Consider the following 8,407-nt stretch of genomic DNA (forward strand, 5'->3'; position numbering starts at 1 on the left):
ATTTACTAGTTGAGATTGGGCCTCAGGAATCGGGATGTTTAGGAAATCTCCAGAGAAATCCAGTATGCAGCCAGATTTGGGGACTCCTGGATTAGAGGAACGAGATTAGAATCTGCAAAGCCAGTTTGAAGGCACGAGGGTTTTTAAGCAAATACTCGAAAGTCTGGCTCAGGATGCAGTCTCGGGTAGAGCAAGAAACTGATGGTGGCCTTGCATGCAGATCCTTCCGCTCTATACCCAGACGTCCTGTAGGTGCCTTTCCTGGTGGTTACAGGCCATTATAGGGACCAGGGCACAGGTAAAGTCTTAATTCCTGGGAGTCTCGGTGGAGAGAACGATTGTAGGGTTTTTCCCAGTGGCCTGGTCAAATGTATGGAAAATATCTACAGGGAGCCTGGGGTGAGGCCAGAAAACAGCAGAGCCTGAGCAGAGTTAGGCTCATAGAAATATGAGGATCTTTGTGCTAAGCCCAGCTTCATGAGCTTGTGGCATGTCCCCTTGGCCTCCAAGAGACCAAAAAAGAGCGAAACAGGTAGGGGTCTTTCACTATCCCCGAGGCAGACAAGGACCTCATCAGGGACTGGCAGGCTTTCTGCTCCCACGCACAATTAAGGGAGACACCACTTTCCCTTCCATGCAAGAGTGCTGTGCTATCCCGTGGACTCTATAGAATCACATTCCTGTCCAAATACAAGTCCCTTCTAATATCCAGAGAAGGAAGAGTGGTCAGAAGAAACACCACATAAGCCTAGCCAGAAGGAACAAAAGGCAGAAACAAAATACTGGAAGATATTTAAGTTGAATATTACATTTTAAAAAGTACTTAACTTTCTAAAGCTGAAAATATGATGTGTCGGTCCATTTTACGTTGCTATAAAGAAATACATGAGACTGGGTCATTTATAAAGAAAAGAGATCTATTTGGTTCATGGTTCTGTAGGCTGAACAGGAAGCATGACACCAGTATCTGTTTCTGGTGAGGCCTCAGGAAGCTTCTGATCATGGTGGAAAGCCGAAAGGGAGCAGCTATGTCACATGGCAAGAGCAGGAGCAAGAGAGAAGGGAGAAGGTGCCAGGCCCCTTGAAACAACCAGCTCTCGCGTGAACTAGTGGAGTGAGAACTCATCATTACAGAGAGGATGTGGGATCTGCCCCCGTGACCCTAACACCACCCACCAGGCCCACTTCCAACAGTGGGGTTCAGATTTTAACACGAGATTCACAAGGGACAAAACTGCCAAGCTATTTCACATGATTTTCCAACCAAGTAATTGACTGATGAATTAAAGATGAGATATAGTTGAGACTCAACTTTGAGAACTAGAAGTTCAAGTGGACAGAATATTTCAAACAGAACTTAATTATAAAGAGATGGCTATAATGAGGAGAAAAAGCATTTTGGTGGGGAAAACCCATCTTTAAGAGTGAAACAGTACATCTATGTGGGGGAAATATTTGATCACTTGCTTTTAAAAGATAGTAGGAAATGTATATTCATGAGAGGTAACTATTAATGAAATGGAAAAGTATGATAGAATTTGTAAATTAATGAGAGAAAAAAATAGAATCATTAGAGAATTGATCAAAGTAACAAAACTAAGAAACAACTTGAAATATTTAGCAGTCATAAGGTAAGATAAAAAATATATAATCAAGGCATCTTAGCCATTATGGTATATGCAAGTGGGCTCAATGCTTTCATTAAAGATAATTGTTATTTTTACATGTATAACACAAAACCCAGTTATATGCTATATGATAACACTTAAATAACAGAAAGCTAGAAAATAAGGTTGTGAAGATAATTAAACACAAGGCAATATTAAACAAAATAAAACTAACAAAACACTTATTTAAAAACCCTAAAAAGTAGAAAGTGGGAAAGGCAATATACTAATATCACAATATCATTAATGTGATAATGTATTAAAATAATACTGTTGCATTTAAGGTTAAGCAGGGGTATTGAGTAATGATAAAAAGGAATTATAACGTTCCTAAATTTCTATGCATAAAAAATAGAAAAATATACAAGGCAATAACTATGCAAAATGCAGTATGTGATAGGAACATGTTTGTAACAGGAAACTTCAATGTACTGTTTGGAAAATGGACAGATCTAGCAGGCAAAATAAATTAGTCTTGCAGTAATTGAATACACAGTCAACAAACAATAATTGTAAACATAAGCTTGTGTTTTTCAAAGGAGGCCATGTGTATTTGGTTGGACTTCCACACACGAAAAGTGCTCATTAATTACCTATGAAGAAAAACTGAATAAATAGAGATTTTTAGGCACAAAGACTACTGAGAGGTCACAAAAATCGTTTTACTAATTGAATACTAAGAAACACAGTCGCCTAAAATTTTTGGATCAAAGCAATAAGGAGAAAACTTCACACTAAATGTGATGGGGTAGAGCTGGACTCAGAGGGACATTTTGTACTTCAAATTACTTTGTTACTAAGGAATAAATACTAAAAATAAAGGAACTAAGGAAAAATAAAGACAGAAATCTATCATAAGGAATTAGAAAAGGAAAACCAAAATAAACGAAAGAAACTGGGAAGAGAGAGTTAATAAAGACCACAGCCAACCTTAATGAAATAAAAAAAGTAACAAGTAACAATTTCAGAAAGAATACTTGAATCCTAAATTTTGTTTTGTAATAGATCAGAAAAATGGAACTTTAAATGTTCCTGGTTCATGAAAAAGGAGAAATAAAAAGCAAAAATGGACACACTTTGAGATACCATTTATTATAGTCAGTTTTTAAAAAGAAATTATTAAGAGTGAATGAAAATGGAAGTATACCTCCTGACCTGATAGTGTCAGTAGACACTGACAAAGGGAGATTATTTAAAATAACGGGGTCAGGAATTTTGCTACTGATGGACATATCTCTCAGAGACTTTTCTAGCTTTTAATATCTTAGGATGATTTATTGACTAATGCCAAACTTTAAAGTATGTTTAAATTTGAAAAATGGAGGAGTCGATCAATGTGTTTATAATAGTGACACTCAGTATAATACAGTATAATGGTTATTGGTGCATCACACACTTAAGTCTCTTGAATGTAGCCTTGGAAATCTGTAATGCCAGATTATTAATGTCACCCACAATCCACATTTAGTTTCTTTTAGTGTGTGTTTATATTTGAAAATATTACACATTTGGGAGAGAAGACTGGTATCAGTCAAGATAGTTGTATAAAGCAGAAACCCGCAAAATGTTTAGCCACATGCTCAAGGTATTCACACATGGAATTTCTCTAATTTTAAAGAGTAGTAACAACAGCATTAACTTGGAACTGGACAAACATGCATTCTGTCAAAGATTAAAGCAACAGTGGTTGCTGTTAATATTTATAATCTTTATTCTATATGTGATACTTCATCTAAAATAAAAGTTGACCTTTGAAGATGTTCGTATGAAAAACAAGAATGACTTTTTGTAACTCTAAGGTGGAATTTAAGAAAGGAGCCGAAAAGTTCTGATTCAATTTCGATCCAGGCCTTTATACCTCTCTTTTATGACACTTCATAAAGTTGCCCTTTAAAAGGAAGGAAAACAAACACCAATGTGAAAACACTGTATTGTACATGATAAATACACTCAATCTTATCTTTTCACTAAAAAGACATAAATAAATTTGAAGAACAATGCAAAAAATGAAAAGAAACAGAGATGTAAACAGTCATAGTTCACCCACATGGCATTTTGGTGTCTATCATGTCATTTGATTTTCCAAAATACTTTAAAGCATAGAGGGTATACATTTCCTTATTGTATACGTGAAGGATGTGAGATTCAAGAACACTGACTTGATGAGATCACATGTCCAGTGAATGGGCATTGGAGACTCCTAGACCAGCAGTTTCATTCTACTACCCTACTCTGCCTATTCAAGGGAATAAAGTGAAGGCTAATTTCGTTTCATTTCATTCATTAGCCTATTAATTTATTCATTTGCTCTTTTTTAGCATGTTATGTACAAGTAAATCTTAGCTGTCTTAAGAGCAGGTAGAACCACGTTAAGAGTGATGACTAGAGATGGGGGCAGAGAGAGAGAGAGGGTGGGTGTGGGGGGGGTGTGTGTGTGTGTGTATGCGCGCGTGTTTAGGGGTCTTTTTAAATAGCATACCTCAGAGAAATCCAACTCAAGCAAAGTGAAAGTTGAAAGTAAGGACATGGGATATGTTGCCATAGTTTTCTGGGCTGTAGCCTCATTTTCCACAGAATGACGTGGAGCCCTTCTTGTCTGAGTCATTTGAAACTGTCCTAGACAAAACACTTGCAGTCCCAGCTTAGGGAAGAATCTAGCATTGGCAAGAGCCTGGACTAACAAACTCATTTTCTCTGATTTTTACTTTGACATTGCAGTGAATACAATATCTTTAGTTTAAACACACACACACACACACACACACACACACACACACACACACACCCCTGTTATATTATTTTTCTACATGGGTAGGAAGTTGGTATGTATCTCTGTGGACTAGATTTAATTGATGAGATCAATTAAATAGGTGTTGCTGACTTCTCAGTTCCTCAGAGCATTCTCTAACTTGTGCTTTCTGCTCATGTGTTTTGAGGATGAGAGATATGGCTTTTCCCCAACATTTTTGAGGAAGGGCAATGTCATTTTAGGAAAGAGAAACCTCTGTGGTAGATATTACCTGTTCTTTTTGTTTGTACACACACACACACTCCTGTTGGTTCTTGGTTTTGTTTCTATGAAGAACGCTAACTAATACATCATATGATGCAAATAATAGAATATGTGACCTTTTGTGCCTGGCTTCTTTAACTTAACGTAATTTTTCTTAGATTCATCCACGTATAGTATGTATCAGTACTTTGTTTCTTTTTTTTTTTTTTTTTTTTTTTTTTTTTTTTGAGACGGAGTCTCGCTCTGTCACCCAGGCTGGAGTACAGTGGCCGGATCTCAGCTCACTGCAAGCTCTGTCTCCCAGGTTTATGCCATTCTCCTGCCTCAGCCTCCCGAGTAGCTGGGACTACAGGCGCCCGCCGCCTCGCCCGGCTAGTTTTTTTGTATTTTTTTTTAGTAGAGACGGGGTTTCACCGTGTTAGCCAGGATGGTCTCGATCTCCTGACCTCGTGATCCGCCCGTCTCGGCCTCCCAAAGTGCTGGGATTACAGGCTTGAGCCACCGCGCCCGGCCTACTTTGTTTCTTTTTATAGTTAAGTAATATTCCATGACATGTGCATGCCACAATTTCTTTATCTATTCATCCAGTGATGAACATTTGAGTTGTTTTAAACTTTCAAATGTTATGAATACTACTACTGTGTTTTGTGTATAATTTTTTGTGTGGACATATATTTTCACTTTCTCTTGAATATATACCTAGGAGTAGAATTGCCGGATCATAGATCATATGTTAATTCTATGTGTAATTGTTTGAGGAATCATCAAACTTTTTTCCACGGTAGTTGCACAATTTTATATTCCCAGTAGCAATGTATGAGAGTTCCTATTTCTCCATATCCTTGCCAAACTGGTTGTTTTTCGTTTTCTTGGTTTAAGATGTTCTAGTCGGCGTGAAAAGGTATCTCTCATTGTGGTTTTGATTTGCATTTCTTTAATGACCAAGGATATTGAATACCTATGCTCTGGGTCTAGAACCCGCAGTATAATTATGCATAGCAGAAGTGAAAGCAGCAATCCTTTTCTTGTTCTGATTTTGAGGGCAAAATTTTAGGCTTTCACAATTGAGTGTGATGTTAGTTGTGGTTTTCTCATAAAAGCCCTTTATATTGTTGCAAAAGTTCTCTGCTAGTCCCAGTTTTCAGAGTGTTTTTGCTATGAAAGGGTGTTGAATACTGTCAGTGGATTTTCTGCATCTGTTGAATTCTATTAATGAGGTAAATTACATAAATTTTCTTATGTCGAACTGCCCTTGCAGTCCTGTGATAAATACCATTTGATCTTGGTGTATAATCCTGTTAATATGCTGTTAAGGCCAGGCATGGTTGCTCACACCTGTAATCACAGCATTTTGTGAAGCCAAGGCAGGAGGATCTCTAGAGGCTGGGAGTTTGAGACCAGCTTGGAAAATATAGTGAGATCTTGTCTCTACAAAAACTTTTTTATAATCCCAGCCACTCAGATGCTGAGGCAGGAGGATTGCTTGAGCCCAGGAGTTCAAGTTCAAGGCAGCAGTGAACTGTCATTTCACCACTGCTGTTGAACCTGGGCAACAGAATCAGACCCTGTCTCAAAAATAATGCTGTTAATATTAATTTGCTAGTATTTTCTTGAGCTGTGGTGTCTGTGTGTGTGTGTGTGTGTGTATGTCTGCATTCCTAAGAGATGTTTGTCTGTAGTTTGCTTGTAGTATCTTTGTCTGACTTTGGTACTAGAATAATCCTGGCTTTATAGATGTGTTAGAAAGTGTTCCCTCCTCTTCTCATTCTTGGAAAAATATTTGAGTGTAATTGGTTTTAATTCTTCTTTAAATGTTTAGTAGAATTCACCAGTAAAGGCATCTTGTCCTGGAATTTTCTCGTTGAGAGGTTTTGATTATGGATTTATCCTCTTGTAGGTCCTTTGAGATTTTCTACTTCTTCTTGAGTCAGCATTTTCAGCTTGTGTGTTTCTAGGAATCTGTCCATGTCATCTAGATTGCCTAGTTGTTAGGGCCTCTAATCTCTATGGTTTCTGTAAGATTGACAGTAATATCCTTACTTTCATTTTTGATTTTAGTTACTTGTGTTTTATCTGTTTTTTTCTCCCAGACTAGCTAATGATTTATCCATTATATTCTATCCTTTCAAAGACCAAACTTATGATTTTGTTAATTTTACTGTTTTTATATCCTCTGCTTTTCTTATCTCTGCCCTAATCTTTATTATTTCCTTCCTCCTACTGGCTTTGGGTTTTGTTTACTCTTCTTTATGTAGTTCCTTAAAGTAAGCTTGTTGATTGAGCTCTTTCTTCTTTTCTAATGTAGACATTTACAGCTATACATTTCCCTCTGAGTCCTGCTTTCATTGTTCCTTAGAAGTTTTGGTATATTGAGTTTTTGTTTTCATTTGTCTCCAAGTGTTTTCTTTTTTTTTTTTTTTTTGAGATGGAGTCTCGCTCTGTCGCCCAGGCTGGAGTGCAGTGGCCGGATCTCAGCTCACTGCAAGCTCCGCCTCCCGGGTTCCCGCCATTCTCCTGCCTCAGTCTCCCGAGTAGCTGGGACTACAGGCGCTCGCCACCTCGCCCGGCTAGTTTTTTGTATTTTTAGTAGAGACGGGGTTTCACTGTGTTAGCCAGGATGGTCTCGATCTCCTGACCTCGTGATCCGCCCGTCTCGGCCTCCCAAAGTGCTGGGATTACAGGCTTGAGCCACCGCGCCCGGCCTTGTCTCCAAGTGTTTTCTAATTTCCCTGTTGATTTCCTTTATTGGGCTGTTTAAGTGAGTGTTGTTTAATTTTTACGTATTTGCAAAATTTTCAGTTTTTCTTCTGTTATTGATTTCTAGCTTCACCCTATTGTGGTTGAAGAAGACATTTTGCATGATGTTGATCTTTTAAAATTTACTGAGAGCTGTTTCATGGCCTTACCTATGTTCTATGTACGAACTGTTTCACGTGAACTTGAGAAAGTGTGTGTTGTTGTGTTTGGTGAAGCATTCTGTATGTATGTCTAGTCTAGTTGGTGGTATTGTCCAGGTCTTTTGTTTCTTTATTAATCTTCCACCTAGACATTCTATTACTATGGAAAGTGATTTGTGAAAGTCACCAACTGTTACTGTAGAGGTGCTTATTTCCCCCTTCAATTCTGTCAGTATTTGCTTCACATATCTTAGGTCTCTGTTTGTTACATCTGTGTTGATAATTGTTATAACTTCGTAATGCACTGACCGTTTTATCAATATAAAATGCCCATCTGTCTCCTGTCACAATTTTTGACTTAAAATTTATTTTTTTCTGATATTAATATAGCCACCCAGTTCTTTGTTGGTTACTATTTGCATGGAATTTTTTTATCTTCTCACTTTCAACTTATTTGTGTCTTTGGTTCTAAAATAAGTCTCTTGTAAGCAGAACATTGTCAGATCATGTTTTGTTGTCCATTCTTCCATTTTCTGTCTTTGAATTGGTGAGTTTAACCATTTACTGATTATTAACTGTTTAAACTGATTACTGATAATGAAGAATTTACTTCTGCCATTGTGCTATTTGTTTTCTATTTGTCTTATATCTTTTTGTTGTTATTGTTCTTGAATTCCTCCAGTACAGCCTTTCTTTGTGTTTGATTGACTTTTTTCTAATATACCATTTTGATTCCTTTTTAATTTTATTTTCTGTATATTTTAAAGTTTTTTTTTTAGTGGTTGCCGGGGTATATTAAATGTATAACTAGTTTGAAGTGATATCAACTT

Source organism: Theropithecus gelada, chromosome 17 (genome assembly GCF_003255815.1).
Source record: "Theropithecus gelada isolate Dixy chromosome 17, Tgel_1.0, whole genome shotgun sequence".
Taxonomy (NCBI): Eukaryota; Metazoa; Chordata; class Mammalia; order Primates; family Cercopithecidae; genus Theropithecus; species Theropithecus gelada.